Below are 24,067 nucleotides of genomic sequence, written 5' to 3'. Positions count from 1 at the left end.
ATGTGCGGGAGTCTGGTGGTAGTGCAGGGGGTTAAGCGCAAGGATTGGCGTAAGGATCCTAGTTAGAGCCCCCAGCTCCCCACCTGCAGGGGAGTCACTTCACAAACAGTGAAGCAGGTCTGCAGGTGCCTACCTTTCTCTTCCCCTTCTCTCTCCATTTCTCTCTGTCCTATCCAACAATAACAATAATAACTACAACAATAAAACAAGGGCAACAAAAAGGGAATAAATAAATAAATATTTTAAAAATGTGTAAAAGAGCATAACCCAAACTGATTAAAAAGGAAAGAACTGGGGAGTCGGGCTGTAGTACAGCAGGTTAAGCGCACATGGTGCTAAGCACAAGGACTCGGCGCAAGGATCCCAGTTCGAGCCCCGGCTCCCCACCTGCAGGGGAGTCGCTTCACAGGCGGTGAAGCAGGTCTGCAGGTGTCTGTCTTTCTCTCCCCTCTCTGTCTTCCCCTCCTCTCTCCATTTCTCTCTGTCCTATCCAACAATAATGACATCAATAACAACAATAAAAACTACAACAATAAAACAAGGGAAACAAAAGGGGATAAATATGAAAGAAAGAAAGAAAGAAAGAAAGAAAGAAAGAAAGAAAGAAAGAAAGAGGAAGGAAGGAAGGAAGGAAGGAAGGAAGGAAGGAAGGAAGGAAGGAAGGAAAATGTGCTCCAAGCTGCCATTCAGCAGAGTGTCTGGGCTGCCCCCACCCCCAAATCCCAGTCCTTTCTCTAGAGAAACTACTGCACAGGGAGCCTCATTTCTGCTCCAGTGAGATCTCACCTGCTATGAAAGTCTGCAAGGATATGAAGACTGGCCCTCTCACACACCAGGGTCCCCTGAAACACCCAGGGGGGTTGCTGGGGCTCGAGCATGGTACCCTCAAGGTCACTGACCCCTTCCGTGTCATCTCAGGGCTCCGGGCCGTCATGAGGCTACAGTGACCCCTGGGGAAGACAGACACTGCTTTCTAGTGGCCTCTGCTTGATGGATTTGCATCCTCCATCATCATTGTGCCTTTCTGCTACTGTCCCATTGACTAGAAGCAACCGGTCCTGTTACTCAACTTCTGCCCACCTGGGACACGCATGGTAAACCACATCGATGGCCTGTTTGCCTATGGAGGAAAGGTAGCACGAAGGATGGACAGGGCATGATTCAGCAAGAGACACATTACGGTGGTAGGGAGAGTTCTTCCAGCCTCCAGGTGGGGAGATATAGAGGGCTCAGAGGAGCTGGGTGTGGTTAGAGAGATTCCCTATGTCTCCTGGGGTAGAGGGGAGGGGGCAGAGAGCCAGGGGCAGGTGGGGCACCAGTCCAAAACCCTTCCCAAGGGCAGCTCATGGTGAGGGGAGAGGCTTCAGAACAGAGTTAGGGACAGTGTCAGCAATGAGGTCTAAGAGATGAACCCCAGAAGCTTAGTTAGAGACAGAGGCAAGATATCTGCAAGGGAGGTAGAACCATGAAAAATTGGGGATTCCCAGTGTCCTAACAAGAAAATGTTTATGGGCCACATTCCTAAGGATTCGAGGCAGAAACCAAGCCTAAAGCACAGTGGGCATGGAAGTGAGGAATGCACCTGATGAAAGTCAGAGAGTGGGGCAGAGGATGAGACCTGGCCATCCGCACACATGGCCCTGATGTCAGGAAATTGTGAGGATGTGGTTGAGCTTGGCAGGGCTTACAAAGCACCCTGCATTCCTGATACTATGGCCTATCTACATAATCAATGTTTTGCCTGAAAGATCCCAACCCATTCCATTCCTTTGATCTATCTTCTTTCTACCCTTGAGACCCTCCCTGCCTCCAGGGTATTATTAATCCCACCAGTTAAAACCCTTGCAACAGTTGCTAAGGAAGTTCCTACCTTTCCAGCCTTTCTCCGCCCCTTTCCTAGCCATTTCTGTTTCCGACTTGCCACTTCCAGGTCTGCCTTTTAAAACCCTTGGCTCTCTGATTAATAAAGGTTCTGCATTGCTTCGAGCACGTTTGGTTCCTGAGTCATCTCCCTTGAATCACTGAGTGAGTAGCAACCCAGGCTGGCTCTGGTCACACTCTCTCCAACCCAGAGAGTACGCACCTGGGAGGAGGCATCCCCACGCTAGCCCAGCACCCCACAACACACACAGGAGCTTGGGTGTGTGCTGCAGGCTCTGATGTACCCAGCAAAGCCCAACCAACATGTGCTTCTGTGTGAAGGGTTGGGAACAGTGACTAAAGGGTTCAGCACCGTCAGGCTGGTGGAGCTCTTGTCCTGAGCACTATACCATTGGGCTCTGGCTGGGAGCAAAATTAGGCTATACGCACTTGGCTGGAAAGTTTGCAGATGTCCCCCCAGAGGAAGAAAGAAGGAACTCGATGAGGCTCAAGAGAGAAGAGGGGGAAAGCCAGATGGTTTTGCTGCTATTGCCACTGCCATTTTGTGGCTGGACACCTTCCATGGTGTTTCCAAATACAAAAGGAAGCAGGGTAGAACAAGACCCCAAGATGCTGGGCTTATCAAAGGAACCCAATGCCTAGTCAGAGGCCTCTCCCAGATGTCCGCTACTCCACCAAGCTCCCACAGGTCACAGCATGCCATGGGCACATGCCACTGTCTTGCCACTGTCTTCTGCTGGGGTTGCTTGAGTGTGTAGGCAGAAAGGCTGCCCCAGGAGAGAAGGGTGGACTTAGGGCACACAGAGGCCACTCTCCCAGTCAGGTGAAACATACCTGCGACACCACAGTCAGCCCATGTTACCTCCATGAAATGCAGCCCCCTCCAGAGACGAACAGACAGGTACTGGCACCATCAAAGCACAAAGAAAAGTGCAGTTAGGGTTGGGAAAAAAGCATAGTGGCTATGTAAAAGTTCTCATGCCTGAGGCCCCAGAGTCCAAGTTCAATCCCTAGCACCACCATAAGGCAGAGTTAAACAGTGCACTGGTGAAAGAAAGGGGAGAGGAGAGAGAAAAGAGAGAGAAGAAACAAGAAAGGGAGGGGAGGGAGGGAGGGGAGGGGAGGGGAGGGGAGGGAAAGGGAAAGGGAAAGGGAAAGGCAGGGGAGGGGAGGGAAGAAGAAAGGAGAAAGAGAAGGAAAAGGAAAAAGAAAAAAGGGGGGAGATAGGGGGAATACCACTGTACAGCACTGATGAGCATAAATCATGTTCCATTTTCTGGCTCTGAGGTGGGGAACATGCACCCAGTCATTCCCAGCAGAATCAGCTAACTGCTAAAACTAAGCTCACAAAATTCAGCCTGCAGGAAACAGCTTCTGAGCATTAGGACCACAGGCACTCCTTGTGCTCCCACCCAGCAGTCTAGGAGGTTGACACACCTGATGTCATCAATGAACGGGACTGTGTTTGGGAGAAGTGTTTTTCCTACTTTAGCAAGTGTTTTGTAAGTGTTCGAAATGCCCCAAAATAGTATTGACACAAAACATCTCATCAGTAGTCTCAAAATCACAACATGTTTACTCAGGAGCCTGGTGCTGGCTCCTCTGTGACGAAAGCAGAGACAGTGTTTGTGTTCTCCGTCCCTCTGGAAGCTGGGCCGTCCATCCCTCTGAAGAAATAATGTGCTCACAGGGAACCACCACACTATGGACTCTTGGAGGGCAAAACATCACTGGTAGATGAACGGGAACTGGCATCTCCCCAAAGACTGCCTCCCCTCAGCATTCGGCGTCTATTTCACAAATCTTGTTCCCCACCTCCTGGTTTTGCTAAGCCAGTTCCCGGTGATCTCGTCCAATGAGTGTGAGGGTAGTGGTCCCACACAGGGAGGGGGACATAAACAAAGCAGGAGGCCAGAGGGAGCTGGGCAGCTTCCCAAGATCCCACATTTGAAACCCAAGCCATAGCCATCGGTTTCAAAGCCACTCAGAGATCTGATTCTGCCTGCTTGGGGGGCCCTGCCTGACCCAGTTCCTCCATCTTTGTGCATCTCCTGAGAGTACAGCTCCACTAGGGGGAAGCCAGCCAGCTCCCTGTGCTCCTGGGTTTCCAGCTTGTGCTCAAACTTGGAGAAGGCAAGAGGGAAGGAGTTCAGAGGCAGATTGGCAGACACAGGAAATAACAGGACAACACATGGTTTGTATGTATTTATTCAAACAACTTCAAAGTAGCCTGTAGTCACACACAGGGTCAGATGCCAATCAAGGGGTCAACAGTTTTCAGGCGAGGTGTAGAAACTTGGTTTTTGAAATAAGATGTAATTTCACAAAATCTCAGAGGGCATCACATTTTGTGAAGGGTGCATGTCATGTTGAGGGAAACTTACGTGTACATACATGATTTTTCATGATTTTTGTGTAGTGGGTACATGTCCCTGTGCACACACACATGTGCACTGTTGTATAAACTACAGGTCTTACTATGAGTCATCCTGAGGATATGACAGCAGCCAGGCTCCCTGTTTTCAAATTTTAATAGTCTAATGCTTTTATCAGCATTATATATGCACTACAATGTCTCTGATGCTTGAGTTTAAAACACGACACTGAACTCCACATGCATCCCAGCTGAATCTCTGCCAAGAAGGGGTATTTCAAGTGCCCTGTCATTCTGGGATCTTGCAGATCCCCCACACCAGGAGCCTCTCCCACAAAGGAGGTCTGGCCTTCCTAAAGCATTATGTATGTGGGGTGACAGATCAGGACAGGACTCCAGGCCAAAAGCACACAGGCGTGTAACAGGTTATGTTGGAACAGAGATGAGGGAGGCCAGTCTGAAGACTCCCTTCTCCCGAGTGCAGCGTGAGGTGGTCACGCACTCCTGCCTCAGTAGTTGGCTCACCCAGCCTGGGACAGGCCGACCTGCTGGTTAGCTTCCCACAGTGCTTTCCACTTAAAGGTACAATGAACAGCCGAACAGCCACATGCTTTCTAACCAAGGCAGGTATAACAAGTCTAGGACGAGTGTGTCAGGCTCTCAAGACCAACAGTGTGTATGTATGCATTCATGTGTGTGATCAACAGGGTTTTTCTCTCTCTCTCTCTCTAATTTTCTTTGTTGGAGATAGCATAATGGCTATGCAAAAGACTTTCAGGCCTGAGGCTCTGAGGTCTCAGGTTCAATCCCTCCCTGGCAACACCTTAAGTTAGAGCTGATCAGTGCTCAAGCAAAGAAACAGATCTCATGAGAGTTGGGTGGTAGTGCAGCAGGTTGAGATCAAGTGCAGGTGGAGCAAAGCGCAAGGACCAGCGTAAGGATCCCAGTTTGAGCCCCCGGCTCCCCACCTGTAGGGGAGTCGCTTCACAGGCAGTGGAGCAGGTCTGCAAGTGTCTGTCTTTCTCTGCCCCCTCTGTCTTTCCCTCTTCTCTCCATTTCTCTCTGTCCTATCCAACAACAATGACATCAATAACAACAATAATATCCACAACAATAAAAAAACAACAAGAGCAACAAAAGGGAATAAATAAATAAATAAATAAATATTTTAAAAAGGGGAGAGAGAAATCTCATTTTCTTTGTGTTTTCCTTTCTGATTTCCATAACAAGTGCTACTGTAGGAAACGGGAGCACATAAACAAGAATGAAGCAGAAGCAAAGCCACCAGCACCGAGTAATGACATGCTTACCATTCTGGACACAGCCTACCTAGTGCTTCTAGGCATTTCTGGGTCCTCACTACTACAGGAGTAGTTGTAAAAAACCTGGACTTATTCAGTGTTCCTCACCTTGATCACGAACTATGATTTTTAGAGATTGTCCAGCTAACTATACCAAGCCTGACATCCTGTTAGCAGCCTCCCATCAAAGATATAGATGGGTTTTTCTATTCCAACAAATGCTCCTTCACAGCTGTGATTCCTCAAATTTCTAGAAGTTGAGACAAAATGGCTAAGCCTGAGTCATTTTTTTTTTTTTACTATATTTATTTATTGGATAGAGACAGGCAGAAATTGAGAAGTGAAGGAGAGATAGAGAGACACCTGTAGCACTGCCTCACCGCTCAAATGGCAGGTGGGGACCAGGGGCTCAAACCCTGGTCCTTGCACATTGTAACAGGTGCACCACCACCCGCCCCCAGCTGCTGTCATTCTTTCAAAATAAAAACACTGAAACTCCCCAATCAGCTGTCACTACTACTCTCCACCTCCCCAGAGTCCACACAAGCATTAGAAGCATGTGAAAACATCTCCAGCAGCCTTCTGATAAAAAAAATCCGGGGTCACATTTTGGCTTGGCCACTGTCTGGCTGAGTGACCCTGTGAACATATTTCTTATTCTCTCATCTGACCAAAAAGAGATGGACTGTGCCAATGGGCAGTCCATAGGTAGACTGATGGGACAAGCATAGAAGGCGTGAGGGGAGACACTTAGGATGAGGGCACTGTGCAGACTGCTGGGCCATCCGTCCCCACCACTGCCCCTCCCCTCCTCGCTCTTTGCTTAGAAGTGCTGTTATCCCTAGGCCTGGGTCTAAAAACATTAGTTACTGCACAACTGTGTCGAGTGACAGCAGTTGAACTCAAAGGTTACAAACCTGTGACTCCTCTTACAAGACATTCTAGAGATGTCTATAAGGAGAGAGGTCATGACACCAGGGAAAAGAGGGAGTGATGGAAATTTTCCATATCTTGATTTCTGATGGTAGTCACGTGCATACACATTGAAAGTCACAGAATAGAACATGAAAAAGGGTGAGTTTTATGTGGTCCGGGAGGTAGCACAGTGGCTACGGTACTAGACTCTCAAGCATGAGGTCCCGAGTTCGATCCCCAGCAACACATGTAGCAGAGTGATGTCTGGTTCTTTCTCTCCTCCTATCTTTCTCATGAATAAATAAATAAATTCTTTAAAAAAAAAAAGGGGTGAGTTTTGTTGGATACAAAGGATACTTGATGCAATTTGATTTTCAGTACTGCTCTGCTGAGAAATGTAAGTCTTGTGGTCAGATGTCTCAAGCTTATACCTCACTCTAAAGTTAGTATAGGTAGGGGGCCGGCTGGTGCTGCACCCGGTGAAACACATATATTACCAAGTCCAAGGACCAGAGTTTGAGCCCCCAGCTCCCCACCTGCAGGGGGTCCGAGTCACAAGTGGTGAAGCAGGTCTGCAGCTCCCCCCACTCTCTCTCCCCATCCTTTCTCAATTTTTCTCTCTTCTAGTAAAAATTTTAAAAATAAATAAAATAAATATAAAGGGGGAAATGGCTCCCAGAGCAGTGGATTCGTAGTGCTGGCACCAAACCCTAGCGATAACCCTGTAAATAAATCAAGTTAACATAGGTAAAGGGATAAGCAAACATTTGCACAGGCTGCAGATACAGACACACCACATGCTCCCGCCAAACCCACCCAGTGGAGTCTTCCACACAGACCTGGCTTCACACCCTCCACCCCTCTACCTCTACCCCCACACCCACAACTGCCTCTGACGTCTCTCTTAACTTCCAGTGAGTGAAGGAAGGTTCATCCTCCTTGATCGACTAGAAGGCTGTCATCTCTGCACATCAGAGTCACCTCAACAGCCCAACAAGCCCTGGTCCACACCTTCCCGGGCTACACCATCCTTCCATCATAAGAGATTCTGATGTAACTGCTACTAAAGGGACAAACAATGGCTTTTTATTTCAGAAAGGATCCCAGACTCAAAAAAATGAAGGCAGAACATCATACAGATACTACAGACAATGAAAGAACAATAAAGGAATAGTATGAAAAACTTTATGCCAACCAGTTTGACAGCTAAGGCTGAGAGAGAGTCCTTGAGATGCACAAATAACCAGAATGGACACGAGAAGAAATCTGTTAGTCCTTCTAATCCTTCCGTAATAAATGTAATTTCTACTTCAAAGTCCAAAACCTTAACTAAAGAAAACCCCAGGTGGTTTCACTACTAAGTTATACTGAAACTTTAAGGATGAAATAGAACCAGTACCATAGAGTAGGGGAGACAGCATTGTGGTTATGCAAAGAGACTCTCATGCCTGAGGCTCTGAGGTCCCAGGTTTACTATTAATACCCCATGCCACCATAACCAGAGCTGAACAGTGCTCTGGTAATCAAATAAAATTAATTAATTAAAATAAAATAAAACCAGTACTATACAAACCTGTTTACAAAAAGTAAACAAAGAGGGAACACTTCACAAATCACTGTATGAGGCCAACAATACCCTGATTTGACACTAGAGAATCAATCACAAGAAAAGAACACAACAGCCCTCAGGAATATAGTTACTAATATCTTTAATAGAATTGTAACCCACCCAATCTACAGAATAGCATAATGGTTATGAAAAGAGTCTTCCATGCCTGAGGCACCAAAGGTCCCAGGTTCAACCCCCAGCACCACCATAAACCAGAGCTAAGCAGAGTTCTGGTAAATAAATACATAGATAAAATCCAGAGATACAGAAAAAGGATATTACATCATGTCCGACTAAGATCTGTGCCAGTACTAAAGGCTGCTTGACAGTGAAAATGTAATTCAACATATTTACAGAAAAGAAAAAATTAGGTTATCATCTCAGCAGATAAAGAAATCTATCTTACCCAAAATCTACATAATAAAAAAACCCCTTCAAACTAGAAAACTTCAACTTCAAAAGGGGTAGCTAAAGTCTTCATCTAACAACACATTTAATGAAAGAAACACTAAAAGCTTTCTTCCTACTTTATAGTAGGAATGTCTACTTTTATTACTTCAGTTAAAACACTGATGAAATGTCTTGGTCAAGGGGGCGGGGCAAGAAAGAAAAAGTGAATCAGAAAGAAAGTAGACTATGATCACAATATTTGGGTATGTACATAATCTCAAAGTACCACCAAAAAAAGCTACTCAAATAAGTGAACTTAAAAAGGTCAAAGATAAACAAATAATATTTTTAAAAAATCAACTGCAGTATCGCAGGAAGTAGTGCAATGGACAGTGTTGGACTCTCAAGTTCGATCCCCAGCACTGTATGTGCCAGTGCTGCTCTGCATCTCTCTCTCTCTCACTCTCTCTCTCTCTCTCTCTCTCCCTCTCTCTCATTAATAAAGCCTTTTTAAAATCAATTATTTTTTTAAATTTTATTTATAAAAAGAAAACATTGACAAAACCATAGGATAAGAGGGGTACAACTCTACACAGTTCCTGCCACCAGATTTCCATATCCCATCCCCTCCCCTGATAGCTTTCCTATTCTTCATCCCACTGGGAGTATGGACCCAAGGTCATTGTGAGATGCAAAAGGTGGGAGGTCTGATTTCTATAATTGCTTCCCCGCTGAACATGGGCGTTGACAGTTCTATCTACACTCCTACCTGTCTCTCTCTTCCCCTAGTGAGGTGGGGCTCTGAGGAAGCAGGGCTCCAGGACATATTGGTGGAGTTGTCTGTCCAGGGAAATGTGGTTGACATCATGCTAGCAGCTGGAACCTGGTGGCTGAAAAAGAGTTAATATATAAAGGCAAACAAATTTTGACTAATCATGAACCTGAAGGCTGGAATAGTAAAGATGAATTGGGGGGGGGGGTCTCCATTCTGTAGAAAGCTAGTAGGCATATATTTTAGTTGTATTCCAAAGGGCCTGGGGCTATAGTGTTTTTTTCTTTTCCCCTGAGCCTGAAATCTGAAATGCAGGTGGATCCAAGTTATTGTCTGGGGAGATGATGTTGTTGTGGCTGGAAAAAGGACCAGAAAGCTGGATCAGGGAAGAGAGTAGCTCCCAAATATGGGAAAGGTGTATAGATATTGTTGACTGTAAACCCCATCGATTTGATGTGATCTGGGGCCCAAATTCAGCTTAGGAGCCTATGTGACCTCTGCATCCCTGTAGATCTGAGCTCACCTTCTGTGGTCATGAGTAGGAACATTCCAAGCTGCCCCAATATTGACCCATCTTCCTCAAGTGTAGCATAGAGTATGTTGTCCAGCCTCCCTTTGGAGGATGAAACATTCTCTACTGTTGTTGATCCAAGTTGAGGGCAAGATCCTATGGAGGGCCCACAAAGGGGTCTGTTAAGTTGTTCCTGAATCAATTATATTTCTATACATCAACTATAAGCAATGAGAAAGTACAATTTTAAAGTTCATTCATAATAACATTTCAAAATATATAATCTTACGATAGATATTAATTATAAGATTAACCATGCATAAGACTTGTACACTGACCATGACAAGCTGCTGTTAAGATAAAGGAAGATGAACACCAATAGAGAGAGTCAGTGATCACCAACAGACCAACTCAGTATTATTGAGATGGCATTCAAATTGATCTATAATAGTGCAACCCAGTAAAAATCCAAGCAGATGTGGTCCAGGAGGTGGCGCATCGGACTCTCAAGCATGAGGTCCTGAGTTCAATCCCACATGTACCAGAGTGATGTCTGGCTCTTTCTCTCCTCCTATGTTTCTCATTAATAAATAAATAAATATTTTTTTTAAAAAATCCAAGCAGTTATGGGGCAGTGGCACACCCAGTAGAGTGCACGTTACCCAGCTCAAGGAACCAGGTGCAAAACCCCGCTCCCCACCTGCGAGTCTGCAGGTATCTCTCTTTCTCTCTCCCTCTGTATCTCCCCATCACTTCTCAATTTCTCTCTGTCCTATCAAATAAAATAGAGTGAAAAATAGGCTTTAAAAAAAATCCAGGGGCCAGACGGTGGTGCACCTGCTTAAGCGCACACATTACAGTGCACAAGGACCCAGGTTCAAGCCCCTGGTCCCCACCTGCAGGGGGAAAGCTTTCATGAGTGGTGAAGCAAAGCTGCAGGTATCTCTGTCTCTTTCCCTCTCTATCTGCCCCAACCCTCTCAATTTCTCTCTGTCTTTATCCAATAATAAGTAAATAAGATAAAATGATTAAAAAGGGGGAGTCGGGCAGTAGCGCAGCGGGTTAAGCACACATGGTGCAAAACGCAAGGACCGGCGTGAGGATCCCAGTTGGAGCCCCCGGCTCCCCACCTGCAGGGGAGTCACTTCACAGACGGTGAAGCAGGTCTGCAGGTGTCTATCTTTCTCTCCCCCCTCTGTCTTCCCCTCCTCTCCCCATTTCTCTCTGTCCTATCCAACAACGATGACATCAACAACAATCAAAACAACAAGGGCAACAAAAGGGAAAATAAATAATTAAAAAAAAAATTTTTTAAAAGAAAATATCTAAATATAAATAGCTGACAAAGAATTTGAATCTGAGGCACTTAAAAACCAATTATAAGGGAATAATCCACTTAGTATGGGCATGGGCTGGGAGCACGTCTTCCCATGCATGAGGCTCTGGGCTTCATCTCGAACACCATCTGAGAGCCACATGGACAGGACAAAGAAAACTCTGTAGGTGCATGGATGGTGGAGCAATGATCTGATGTCTCTCCCTGTCTCTTTCTCTCAAAAATATGTAAGATAAAAGTCAGGCTGGAAAAATGATTAGTCATATATGCACAAAGTCCTTGACATCACATGAAAAAGTTAAAAAAAAAAAAAAAGTAGATGAAAATTTAAACAGACACATAAAAGAGGACACTAACAGTAGATAGTAAACACACACATCAAAAAAAAAAAAAAAAAAGCAAGGCGGGGGTAGATAGCATAATGGTTACGCAAACAGACTCTCATGCCTAAAGCTCCAAAGCCCCAGGTTCAATTCCCCCGTACCACCCACCATAAGGCAGAGCTGAACAGTGCTCTGGTAAAAACAAAACAAAAAGCCAACTGCACAACCAAAGTGTCAATGAAATAGCATCACAATTTACTGGCCACAAAAGCTAAAATTAAAAAAACTGACAACAGCAAGTGTTCGCAAGGCTCCTGGCACGTTACCAACAGGCTTGCAAAATGACGCCACCCCCTTGGAAAAGTGTGCAGGTTTCTCAAAGTTAAATAAACACCTACCATACAACCCTACAATACACTCCTGGTTCATAACCAAGAGAACGGAAAATCATGTCTACTAAAACCTGGACTAAATTTTGTACAAGAGTATTCATAGCACTTTCATACAATTTTTATTATGGTAAAAATACCCATAACACAAAATCTACCATTTAAAAATGGCACTGAGTGCTTCCACAGTCACTCTGGCATCACCAGAATCTGGCTGCAGGATGCAATGAACAGTCACTGTTCTCTCATCCCATTCCCCCACCTCCAGTACCACTCGTCTGCTTTCCGTCTCAATGGATTTGCTCGCTTTGGATCTTTCTGATATATAAAGTCCTATGGCCCATGTTCTTTTATGTTTACTTCCATTCACTATAGTGTTTTCAAGGTTCATTGGTGTTATAGTGTGTGTTAGTATTTCATTTGTGGCCAAAAAAAAACCCAAAAACATTCTTTTATCTGGGAAGACCATATTTGTTTACCTATCCATCTATGGATGAACCTTAAGTTGTTTCCACATTTTTGCTCTTATGAATGGTGTTATTATGAACAATTGTAACCATATTTTTTGTTTGAGTATCTATTTTCAATTCTTTGGTGTATACTTCAGGAGTGAGACTGCTGGGTCACAAGGGAATTCTGTTTAACTATTTTCCAAAAATTGCAGTATTTTACCTTCCCAATAGCAATGTATGAGATTCAATTTCTCCATATACTCACTAACACTATTCTCCCTTCCCCCTCACCTTCTATATATATATATGCCACTCTGATGGATGGGAAACAGTCTATATGCTTATCCATCTCTTACATATCTTCTTTGAAGAGTTATGTCTGTCTGCTCATGCTTTCACTGGCTGTTTGCCTCTTTGTTGCTGAACTGTAGCTACAGAACTTTTATTCACAATAACCTGACTGGGAAATGATCCAACCACCCACCAGCAAGCAAGTGAAATGACAGACTATGCACACTGACACCACAAATGAGGACTCGACAACAAAGCATATGAAACGTCCATATGTGTAGTGATGTGTAGGGACCTATATTTAAATATTTTTTATTGCTGCCAGGGCTATCGCCAGGGCTTGGTGCTGACACTACAAAACCACTGCTCTTGGTGGCCATTTCCCAGTCCCCTTCCCTCATTTTCTTTCCGTTCTGATTTTTATTAGATAGGACAGAGAGAAACTGAGGGGGAGAGGGGATAAAAACAGACCTGCTTCGCCACTCATGAAGTTTCCCACCTGCAGGTGGGGACCAGGGGCTGAAACTCTGGTCTTTGCACTTGGCAGGTGATATATGCGCTTAGCTTGGTGCACCACCACTCAGCCTTGGAACCTTTAGAATTTTACACTGAGGAAACTCGACACAAAAGTCAGTAATACATGCTTCTCTTTTGATAGCCTCAAAGAAAATGAAAGCCCTCTCTATTGTCATCTAATGTCAGCAGATGAGTGACTGCATGGATATGAATGCAAAAAAGGTTAAGAAGGGATGTAGGTGGTGTATCCTTGTCTGAGGTGAAGGAATTGAGATTTTTTTTTCAAAAAAAAAGATTTTTTTTTTTATTAATGAGGATGTTAGGAGGAGAGAAAGAATCAGACATCACTCTGGTACATGTGCTACCAGGGACTAAACTCAGGACCTCAACCTTGAGAGTCCAATCCATTGCACCTCCTCCCGGACCATAGATTTTTTTTTTTTTTTTTTGCCTCTAGAGTTATTGCTGGGACTCACTGCTGGCACTACTAATCCACAGGCCATTTTTTCCATTTTATTGGATAGGACAGAGAGAAATTACGAGGAGGGGGAACAGAGAGAGGGGAGAGAGAGAGAGAGAGAGAGTCACCCAGCCCAGATAGTCCAGCTCAATTCAGGCAGGACACCAAAGCCTCTTCAAAGGACTGGGGTGCAAAAAATACGTCTGATGTGAATGAGGAAAGGACCATGTGAGACTGTTCCGTCAGGTCGTCAGATGCTGGGTGGTCCAGGGGCACACAGATATGACCCTGGGCTGAGCTGAAATCAGAGCCTGGGATGCCCTCCCACGGCCACGGAAAACACTGGGAAACCACCACCCTAATTGCCAGCCACACGGCTACACATGAGGGGCCTGGTTCAGTCCTTTATTCAGAGTAGGCCCTTGGGAACCTTATGTCCTTCCAAAGGAAATCCACACATCAGAAAGCCAAACATCCCAATACTACTACATCAAAGTAGATTGTGTTCTGGCTATTAGAGCAACCCGATTTTCCTGTGACAGGACAGAAAAAAATAAGGAATGAACAAAACAAAACAAACAAGCAAACAAAAAACTCCCAGAACTTCAGGTAACTTTTACTGTTGTCTGCCTAAAGCCTGGGGTGGGGCCTGACCCCTCTCCACAGAGGACACTCATACTTACCTGTCCAGTAATCAGTAGACTTTCCACAGGTAGGGGACACACACGTATACGCATGCAACTGGACTAGTTATCCACTAAGGAGTGATATTTTTACTTAGTATATTGTCACTTCTTTTTCTTCTTCTTTTTTTTAATTTATTAGATAGAGACAGCCAGAAATTAAGAGGGAAGGGGGTGATAGAGAGGGAGAGAGATAAAGAGACACCTGGAACACTGCTTCACCACTCGTGAAGCTTCTCCCCTGCAGGTGGGGACCGGGGGCTTGAACCTGGGTCCTTGTGCACTATTAACATGTGTGCTTAACCAGATGCACCACCACCCATTACTTTAAAAGAAGTGGCCCCTTGCCACTTCTTTTAAAGTAGAGCTCTAGCCTCTTTCAAAAGTGAAGGATCCCAAGTCAAGCTTCTTTGGGAAACTTGGAATTCTTAAGATTATTACTACTGTTTTATGGTGAAGAATTTAACATAGAAGTGGGCAGAACACAGTAGTGACTCCTCAGGTACCCTCACACCCCAACAACCAACATCGCCCACTTCCCAGCTGTGCTATTCAGAAACAAAGCCCAAACCCTACACCATTTCCTTTGCAAATGCCCTGGCATCTGTGTCGTAAAGGTAAGGAGCTTTTTTTTTTTTTAACACAACCACAGCGTTGTTATTAAGGAATATAACCATTCTATAAAATCATCATTCACTCAACCAATGTTCAGCTGTCTCATAAATATCATAGTTATGGGAAAGAGTGCCGCTCAGGTCAAATGCTGTCTGACATGAACCCTGCCTGGGTCAGGTCTTACTCAGAGCCTACAGTTCCCGTGCTGTTTAGAGAAGTCACCCAGGAATGGCTACCTGCTCTTACGGATGTCTGTGACATTAAGAACAATGAACCTGGTCCTGGAGAGGCAGACTTGAGGCACAAGAGGGTGTATCTGTGTGGAGGCCAGCACCACTCAGCAGCAACAACAACAAAATGATCCCAGCCAAAAATGGGGAGAAGATATAAACAGAAAATCCACCAAAGAAGAAATTCAAAAGGCCAATAAACATATGGAAAAATGCCCCAAGTCATTGTCAAAGATATGCAAATAAAGACAACAATAAGATACCACTTCACTCCTCAGAGATTTGTCATACATTAAAAAGAATAACAACGACAAATGCTGCTGAGGTTGTGGGGGCAAAGGAAGCCTCCTTCACTGCAGGTGGAAATATAAATTAGCCCAACCCCTGTGGAGAACATTCTGAAGAACTCTCACAAGGCTACAAATGGACCTACCCTATGACCCTGCAATTCCCCCCCTGGGGATATATCCTAAGGAACCCAACAGAGAGCTTGCCAGGCGCATCGCGGCAGTGCCAGGTAAACATGCACGCACATGGGGAGGGCTAGGCAAGCAGGAAAGCAGACCACTCCAGGAAAATGGGATGCGCCAATCTTCTCACCTCAAGGATGTCCTTAATTGGCATAATGAAAATGCCACCGCTGCTGCAGGGAGGCAGATTCTTCACCAACTCAGCAGATATTTCCTCCTCCTAAAACCCTGACTTCCCTGAATCGCCTCTGGCAACAGGACAGCTGGACATGGCTGACAGTGTCTCTGCTGCAAGGGAACCTGCTGGACGAGCTCTGCCCCTGATCTCTGATGTCCCCTAAAAGGCCACAGACCTCAGTGGTGTTGTTAGAGCCATCAGCGCTGCACCTGTCAAGGCCAGAGGGCACCAAGTCCAAAGATGACAGGGGCTCCACACCTGGGCCTTGTCACTGTGTTTGACCACTTTTCTCCACTTCTTTTTTCATTTTATTTCTCTATCGGGGGATTAATATTTTATGGTCAACAGTTTGTACGTGCATACCATTTCCCTGTTTTCCACATAACAATACAACCCACTAGGTCCTCTGCCATCATGTTCCAGGGCCTGAACCCCCTGCCACCCCCACCCTAGAGTCTTTGACTTTGGTGCAACACACCATTCTCTATACTTCCATCCTGCCTTCTGCAACTGAGATCATGAAGAGAGAAACAACTGACGCCAGTTAAGATCCAAGATGATGGCAGCCAGGCACCACCCTTGAGAGCCAGCCAATTGCAAATTCACGCATATACGTTTACAAAGCCAACTTCACCCCCATGGCTCCCTGAACACCCGGATTGATAACAGGTTAGCCCTAACACTCAGGAAGAGGCTGGAGGCAATGCCACCTCGCCTCCCCTTTCTCCTAACCAAACAAATGAACATGAAGAAGAAGGTCCCTGTAAATAATGAAACAATCAGATAGCTAATTTACTGGCATAGCAGCAGGGGTGGAAAGAGGATGAGATGGGGGAGACACAGGGTACCAGCTGCTCAGCCAGGAGCTCTGACCCCAGGCTCATCAAATAGGGCAAAGAAGCAAAGGCTCAGGAGGAGGCTCAGGGGGCCACACCCACCCCTCCCCTCCCCCACCACATCAAATGGGATCCAGAGAGAGACAGAGAGCTCAGAAGCCGGCGACCACTGTGGGTATGGGAGAGGTAGGCTCCCTCCAGAAACACAGAGGACCCAGGAGAAAGCCACTGATCTTTGCAAAGCGTTATTGATTTTGCTATGTGTTAGCACCAAGTGGGCAGACCTTTCCCCTCATCCAGCCAGCCATTAGCAAGCACTCCTAAACACTGGCCTAGACATCCCAGCCTGTTCTAGGCTATGAAACAGAAGCCACTTCCTGCAGAAGGGATTTCAGATGAGATCCTCTGGATAGCCATAAATAAAGGCTCACAAGATGCTATCCTGATACAACTGCCCTGCACCCAGGCCCAGTGTTGAGCTGAGCAGCATGCCCTTGCACCCCATACCTCAGTCTGGGCAAGTGCATTGCCTGCCAGGACCTCCAGCAAGACCAGCAGCGGCCCCCACTACCAGGGTTTGTTGGTGATGTTTTAGGTCATTTTTTTGGGGGGGTGGAGGTGGGGAGGGAGTGTCTTTGCAAGGCTGCATTTCCAAGACATACCAGTCAAGAGGTGAGCAGGGGGAAATCACTGGCAAGATTCCAGAGGCAGACAGACAGATGGACAGATGGCAAACCTGAGTCCCCATCCCATGCTAGACCGTGATGCCGCACCACTGTGTCAGGGAGGAAACTCTCATAAAAGGGAGAGTCTCCATTCAAGGAAGGAACACCGTGGAAAGGAGAGATTCTGCTAAATAGGTCTTTGTGCAAAAGAGGGCCCCCAGGCAAAAAATGAAGACCTACATACAACAGAGCAATCTCATTAAAGGAGGGAGGCCATAGAAGGGAAGGACACTGGGTAAGGGTAAGATCCCAGCAAAGATATCCAGCAAAGCTGCCCCTCAGTACCAGCAATTAGTCTCATTTCTATTTTTTAAATATATTTATTACTGGATAGAGGCAGAGAAGTTGAGAGGAGAAAGAGAAGTAGAGAGGGAGATAGACAGACACCTGCAGTCCTGCTTCACCACTTGCAAAGCTTTCCCCCTCCAGGTGGGGACCGGGGGCTTGAACTTGGATCCTCTCATACTATCACGTGAGTGCATACCCAGGTGCGCCACTGGCTGGCCCCCAATTTCATTTCTACAATCACCTGCTGAGTACAGACACTTATATGAAATGCAGGTCTGTCTGAAAGACTGACCTCTCCAGGGAATAGCCCTTGGCCACAGAAATTCCTTCACCACCCCTCATTTCTGAAGACTTGCTCCCTGGGAGAAGACAATCCCAAGGTCCTCAGGACCAGTCTGCTTTATCCTCTATTCTTTTTCAGACCAAAGACACAAACACCAACCGTTCTACTGACAATCAGGGCATTATCTCTGCCAGAATCCTGGCCCCATCACAGCAGAGGTGGCCTGTTTCTGGGACACAGTAAACACTTCCAAATAACGGCACCCAGACAGTCAGCAGGCAGGCCTCAGACTTGGGGCAGATAGGAGGTGACAGGCCACTGATCTCGCCTCATTGCCTGGAGAGGAAACTTCCGCTTCACAGTGCCCAGTGGACATGAATAGAGTCAGAACAGAAGGATCAGCTACTTGGTCTTGGGCCTAATTTAGCTTGTGGGGACCAGGCCACCCACGGCCTGGGTTGTGTTCAAGGCAAAAAAGGAGATTTTTCAAAACAAAAGCAGACCCACTTCCAGAAAGCAGGGCCCTGCCTGAGACAATGGGCATCGTTTGGAGCCAAGTGCCCACCTGCAGATTCCTACGCACTCCCACCCCCCACCAGATCAAATAAATAAGGACACTCGACATAACTCTCCTTTCCCATCTGCACTGGCAGAACCCCGTGGACTTGGCCCCAGAGGCTCACCAGGCGGCAGCAACAGGTGCAGCTGAGCTAGGGCTGGCGGTTCTCCTTGGCTGTTCTAGAATCACGCAGCCCAGACCCAAAAGGACGCCGGCCGAGGCCTGCAGCCCTCTCGGCCACAGCCGACCTGCCCCACCTGTCTGAGTGCGCGCTCCGCGGGCTGCAGCACCGGGGCCGCGGCCTCCGCCACCGAAACGGCAGCCCGCCGGGCCGGCTTGGCCACGGGAGCCCGAGCGCGCCGCGGGCCTGGCCAAACGCACCCCCGCCGCACCCCGGCCTGAGCCGGCTGCGCGCCCCGCGCCCCCGCGCCGGGTCACCTGCACCCGGGAGCGGAGCCGGGGGAGATTCCGGGGCTCCGCAGAGGGGCTCCGGGAAGATCCGGAAAGAAGGTGTGGGGGGAGCTCCAGGTGGGTTCCCGGTAGGGCTCCGGGGAGGAGAGGGGGAGAAGTCCGGCGGGTGCGCAGAGGGGGTCCGAGGAGGATCCGGCCGAGGGGCTGGGGTGCCGGTAGGGGGATGCAGGAGGGTCCCGGGAGGAGGACTCCGAAAGGGTCTGGGGAGAGTCCCAGCGCCCCCGCGCACCTGCGTGGCCCGGGTCCTCCCCGGCGCTTACCTGGCGCGGCGAGTCCCGGCGCGCGGCCCGCGGAACCCGGCCCCAAGCGCGCGCAGGAATGGCGGCGGCGGCGGCGGCGGCGGCGGCGCCCGAGACGGAGCGGGAGGCCCGGCGGGGGAAGCGGCGGCGGCGGCGCGGCGCGGGGATGCTGAGGCTCCGAGGCCGGCGCGGGAGGGAGGGCGCGGGGCGGCGCGCAGGCCACGCCCCCTGCCCCCGCCCCTTCCCGCCTCCGCCCCTCCTCCCGGCCTCCTCCCCCGCCTCCCTCCCTCTCCTCGGCTCCGGGCTTCTCTCCACCCTCTCTGCAACCCCCTCCTTACCTTTCTGCACTCCACTCCTCCCTCTTCCCTTACCAGCCCTTCACTTCCTCCCCTCCCTCTCTTTCATCTCACTTTCCCGACGTCCTCGTCCCCCGCCCCCTGGGCCCCCAATTGCCCAGTTACCCAGCTACCCTTGGCCCGCCTCCGGCCTCTGCTGGGTCGAGCAGAGAATCTGCTGAAATTTCAGAACTAACTTCACCCCTCTTCACCTGCTGATGGCCCAGTGTGCTCTTCTGGGAACTTGGCCCGATTCCACTGGCGCCCCCCTACACACACACATATCAGCCCCCTCAGCCCCTCCCCGCCTCCCCACGCACATATACCGCCAGATTTTCCACACCCGCAGACCCTACTGCCAGCTCTGCTGGGGAAACTGACGGGCAGAGTAGGCAAAAGACTGGCACCCAGAACATTTGGCTCCTCTGCCTCTGACCTAATCTGACCTTAGAACAGTCCAAACCAGAGGCCCTGCTATTTTCCTAGGGTGAGATGGACAAACCTCTCCTCCAAATCATGGCCTGCTACCCTTCTGTGTACCCCCTCCCCCAATCTCCAACTGTTCGCTAAACAACTTTCTACAGGAGGGAATAAAGGGTTCCCCATTGTGGCCCTTGATGGGACCTCCCATAGATGTGGGGAAACTAAGTGATGCTTACACGCTGGAAAGAGAAATGACAAAAGCTGTGCACTGGTGGGGCCGACAAGCTTACTGAGTGCTGCTGTCTAAAGTGACACAGTTTCCTATGAACCAGGTAAGATTTGCAAATGTGTGTGCCCTTTATCAAGGCTGACCAGAGCTCCCTAGCTGGAGATGCCTTTGTGGACATCTAAGGCCATTTCCTTTAAGTAAATAAATAAACAAGATTTATTTTTTTTGGCCGTTTCCTTTCCTTTTTTTTATTTCTTTATTGGGGAATTAATATTTTACATTCAACAGTAAATACAATAGTTTGCACATGCATAACATTCCCCAGTTTCCCATATAACAGTACAACCCCCACTAGGTCCTCTGTCATCCTTCTTGGACCTGTATTCTCACCACCCACCAACCCCCACCCCAGAGTCTTTTACTTTGGTGCGACAAGATTTATTTTTATGAGAAAGTCCAGGACACCATTCAGCTCTGGCATGGGGTAGATCAAACGTGGAGTCCTAAGCTTACGTGGCCTATACTCTAAAACTGAGCTATCCAAAAGCCATTTCACTAATGACCACAGGCTATTAAAAGCCAGAACTGATGTTAAAAATAATTAAGTCTTCTCCATCTTATCTTGGATGGAGTTTGAAGGAATGAGGTTAAGTGAGATAAATCAAAAAGAGAAGGATGAATTATCATCAGATGGTCTCTCGCTCATGGGTGGAATTTAAGAAACAAGGACAAAATAAATAAATAAATAAATAAATAAATAAATAAATAAATAAGGACAGAAAGAGAAAACACAAAGTAGAACTTGGACTGGGTGCGGTGTGTTACACCAAAGCAAAGGACTCTGGGGAAAAAGGGTGTGAGTTGGGGGGAAGGGCTTTGGGGGCCCTCAAGCATAATGAAGAGACCCTAAATTGGAGGTGAGAGATTTTTGCAGACATCTATCATGGGGAGATGAGAAATTGTACCCATGTTTATAGAACCAATGTTCTATAAACCATTAACCCCTAATACAATGATAAAAGAAAAACAATAGATGTAGAGAGAAATCAAAAAAAAAAAAAAAAAAAAACAGGAAAAGCCCAGAAACCTCAGAGTACAACCATTTAAGGCTTTCCTGACCTTCAGTGCTGAGGTTCTGATGGCCAGTGGACCACCAAAGGTTAAGAAGACAAAACCAATGCTGAGTGTGCATGGAGGAAACTCACTCTTCTCCTTCAGTGATTAGGGATCAAGACCTGGAATGGAGTAAATTCCAATTTGAATCTTTGGTCTGATGTTTCTACAGTGACTTTGGGAACCCTGCCCTGCTCTCCTCAAGATAAAGATGAGGGCCATCTCCAAGATGTGCCAAGCACCCAAAGGGGGAAAAATGGTGGGTAAAGCCTTCAGTGTCAGTGACTATTCCAGAGAAGAGGGTGGTTGACTTCTCTAAGGGAATCTATGTTTTTCGTCCTATTTGGATTAAAATTTGACAGTAAATGATAAAAGCAGTGCTGTTTGAAATGCATTTCATGCCCAGAGAAAGGACTCTTCTTAGGGTAGTTAGCAAGAGATAGGGGCCTCTGCTATACTCTTCCCTAGTTGAACATGTCTTAAACACAGTGCCCTTGTTTGGTTTCAGGGGACAGCCACCAGCTTGCCATGGAAGTGTAGTTGACACATGGGGAGACCTCAGCCTGGAAAAATTGATGTGTAGAGAGCACAAGACAGCCAGATCCAAATATTTGCAGAACTGTCCAGGGAAGAAAAATTACTCTGTATGGTTCTGAAGGGCAGAGTGAAGACAGATGTGTGGATATTAGATGAGAAAGTGGATTTCCACCTATCAGGAAAGGTTTCTGGCAGATCTGCAGGCTGGAGGAGTATGTCCTTCAGGGCCAGTGTCTAGACAGGTTCTGGGGCCACAGCAGGGACCTGCTGGAGGGGACTGTGGGGGTGTGACTGTTGCACCCTGGCCCAGCTGTTTGGTGACACCATGTTGTAACATTGTGCACATGGTTTGTCCACATGCTTCTCAGTCCTCTGCAGAATAGAACAGAGACTCCACTTAACATGCGTGACCCCCAGCTAGTATGCTATCTTTGGAAAGTTCCTGGTGGCTTCTATCCTTTTACTTTTCTTCCTTTCTTTTTTTTAAATTTTTATTTATAAAGTGGAAATGTTGACAAGACTATAAGATAATAGGAGTATATTTCCACACAATGCCCACCCCCAGAACTCCATATCCAACCCCCTCCCTTGATAGCTTTCCTATTCTTTATCTCTCTGGGAGTATGGACCCAGGGTACAGAAGGTGGAAGGTCTGGCTTCTGTAATTGTTTCCCCACTGAGCATGGGCATTGACAGGTAGATCCATACTCCCAGCCTGTCTCTCTCTTTCCTTACTGGAGCAGGGATCTGGGGAAGCAGGGCTCTAGGACACATTGGTGGGGTCATCTGCCCAGGGAAGTCCAGTTAGCATCATGGTATCATCTGGAACTTGGTGGCAGAGAAAGAGTTAAGATATAAAGCAGAACAAATTGTTGACTAATCATGGACCTAAAGACAAGAATATTGCCCATGAAGATTTGGAAGTTTCCATTTTGGAAAAAGCTAGCAGGTCTATCTTAGGTATATTCCAAGGGGGTGTTTTGTTTTGTTTTGTTTTGTTTTTAGATAGAAACAGTATGGCAGAGAGGAAGAGAGAGAGTGAAAGAGACCACAGTGCCAAAATTTCCTTCAGTGTATCAGGGGCTGGGTTCAAACGTGGGTTGCACCCACAGCAAAGCAACACACTAGCCAAGTGAGCTATTTCACCATCTCTCTACCTTCTTAAAAAATTATTTTTAAGTTTATTTATGAGAACCAGAGTATCACCCTGGCACATACAGTGCTGGGGAACTCAGGATCTCAGATGTTGGAAGTCCAATATCTTACTCATCACACCACTGCTGGGCCACTTCTGTATGAGAGGGAGGAAAGAATTCAGTGAGATGAAAGCCTTTCACCACCCATCACCTGCAAGTGTTCCAGGAACACAGGTTCCTTCAAGTATGTTCATGGGGTGACATACAGCTCTACCCAGTGGCCTTTTTTTTTTTCCCTTCGTATCTGCAGCCTCTATTAGCTATCAGTCAATCATGATGGCATACCAACATCCAGTTCAGCTATCCCCAGTGTGAATTTTTTCTTGGTTCCAACTGGAGTGATGCTGGGCCCCATTTACCAGTTCTGTACAGTAATATATGTGCACTGCTTGCATATCACAAAGGATGGCGCGGTAAACCATGCTGTACTGAGGAATGCTGAAGGTGCTACAAAAGAGGATGGGTGGAGGCTAGGTGGTGGCACAGCTGGTTGGGTACACATGCTACAGTGCGCAAGGATCCGGGTTCAAGCCCCCCGGTCCCCACCTGCAGGGGGAAAGCTTCACAGGTGGTGAAACAGTGCTGCAGGTGTATCTATGTATCTCTCCCTCTTTATTTTCCCCTCTGGATTTATTTATTTATCCAATAAATAATTAAAGATAGTAAAAAAAAAAAGTACAAGTGGAGGTAAGATTATATTCCTTCACAAAATGGAGTTAGCACTCAGTGGTCTGACAGATAACATGTTGCACAGAGCACAGAGAATAATGACAGTGCCCACAGCCCTTCATTTATATGCTGCTGCCAGGATGTGGCTTTTTTTTAAAAAAAATTATTTTCTCTTTTGTTATCCTTGTTTTTCATTGTTGTTGTAGTTATTATTGTTATTGATGTTGTTGTTGTTAGATTGGACAGAGAGAAATGGAGAGAGGAGGGAAAGACAGAGGGGGGAGAGAAAGACAGACACCTGCAGACCTGCTTTACCACCTGTGAAGTGACTCTCCTGCAGGTGGGGAGCCGGGGGCTTGAACCAGGATCCTTGCTGGTCCTTGTGCTTTGCACCACGTGCACTTAACCCACTGCGCTCCCACCTGACTCCCCAGGATGTGGCTTTTAAGGAAAGAGTCCTCCATGTCC

The 24,067-nt window shown here is 47.1% G+C and overlaps 1 protein-coding gene across 6 annotated transcripts in view; it reads right to left on the bottom strand.

Moving 5' to 3' along the window:
- The window catches only part of SEMA4D (semaphorin 4D), a 129,792-nt gene extending 110,468 nt beyond the window's left edge, over positions 1–19,324 (bottom strand). For 3 of the 6 annotated variants that reach the window (XM_060200524.1, XM_060200523.1, XM_060200525.1), the window contains exon 1: positions 19,119–19,313. The gene's annotated coding sequence lies outside the window, so the exon portion shown is untranslated. Of the gene's footprint in view, positions 1–19,118 lie in introns of all 6 variants that reach the window. The other 3 variants (XR_009552143.1, XM_060200530.1, XM_060200531.1) reach the window with 2 other exon arrangements.
- Between the last annotated feature and the right edge of the window lie 4,743 nt (positions 19,325–24,067).

The sequence above is a fragment of the Erinaceus europaeus genome, chromosome 10, assembly GCF_950295315.1.
Source record: "Erinaceus europaeus chromosome 10, mEriEur2.1, whole genome shotgun sequence".
NCBI classification, from domain to species: domain Eukaryota; kingdom Metazoa; phylum Chordata; class Mammalia; order Eulipotyphla; family Erinaceidae; genus Erinaceus; species Erinaceus europaeus.
This window is presented reverse-complemented; position numbering and strand designations above follow the sequence as displayed.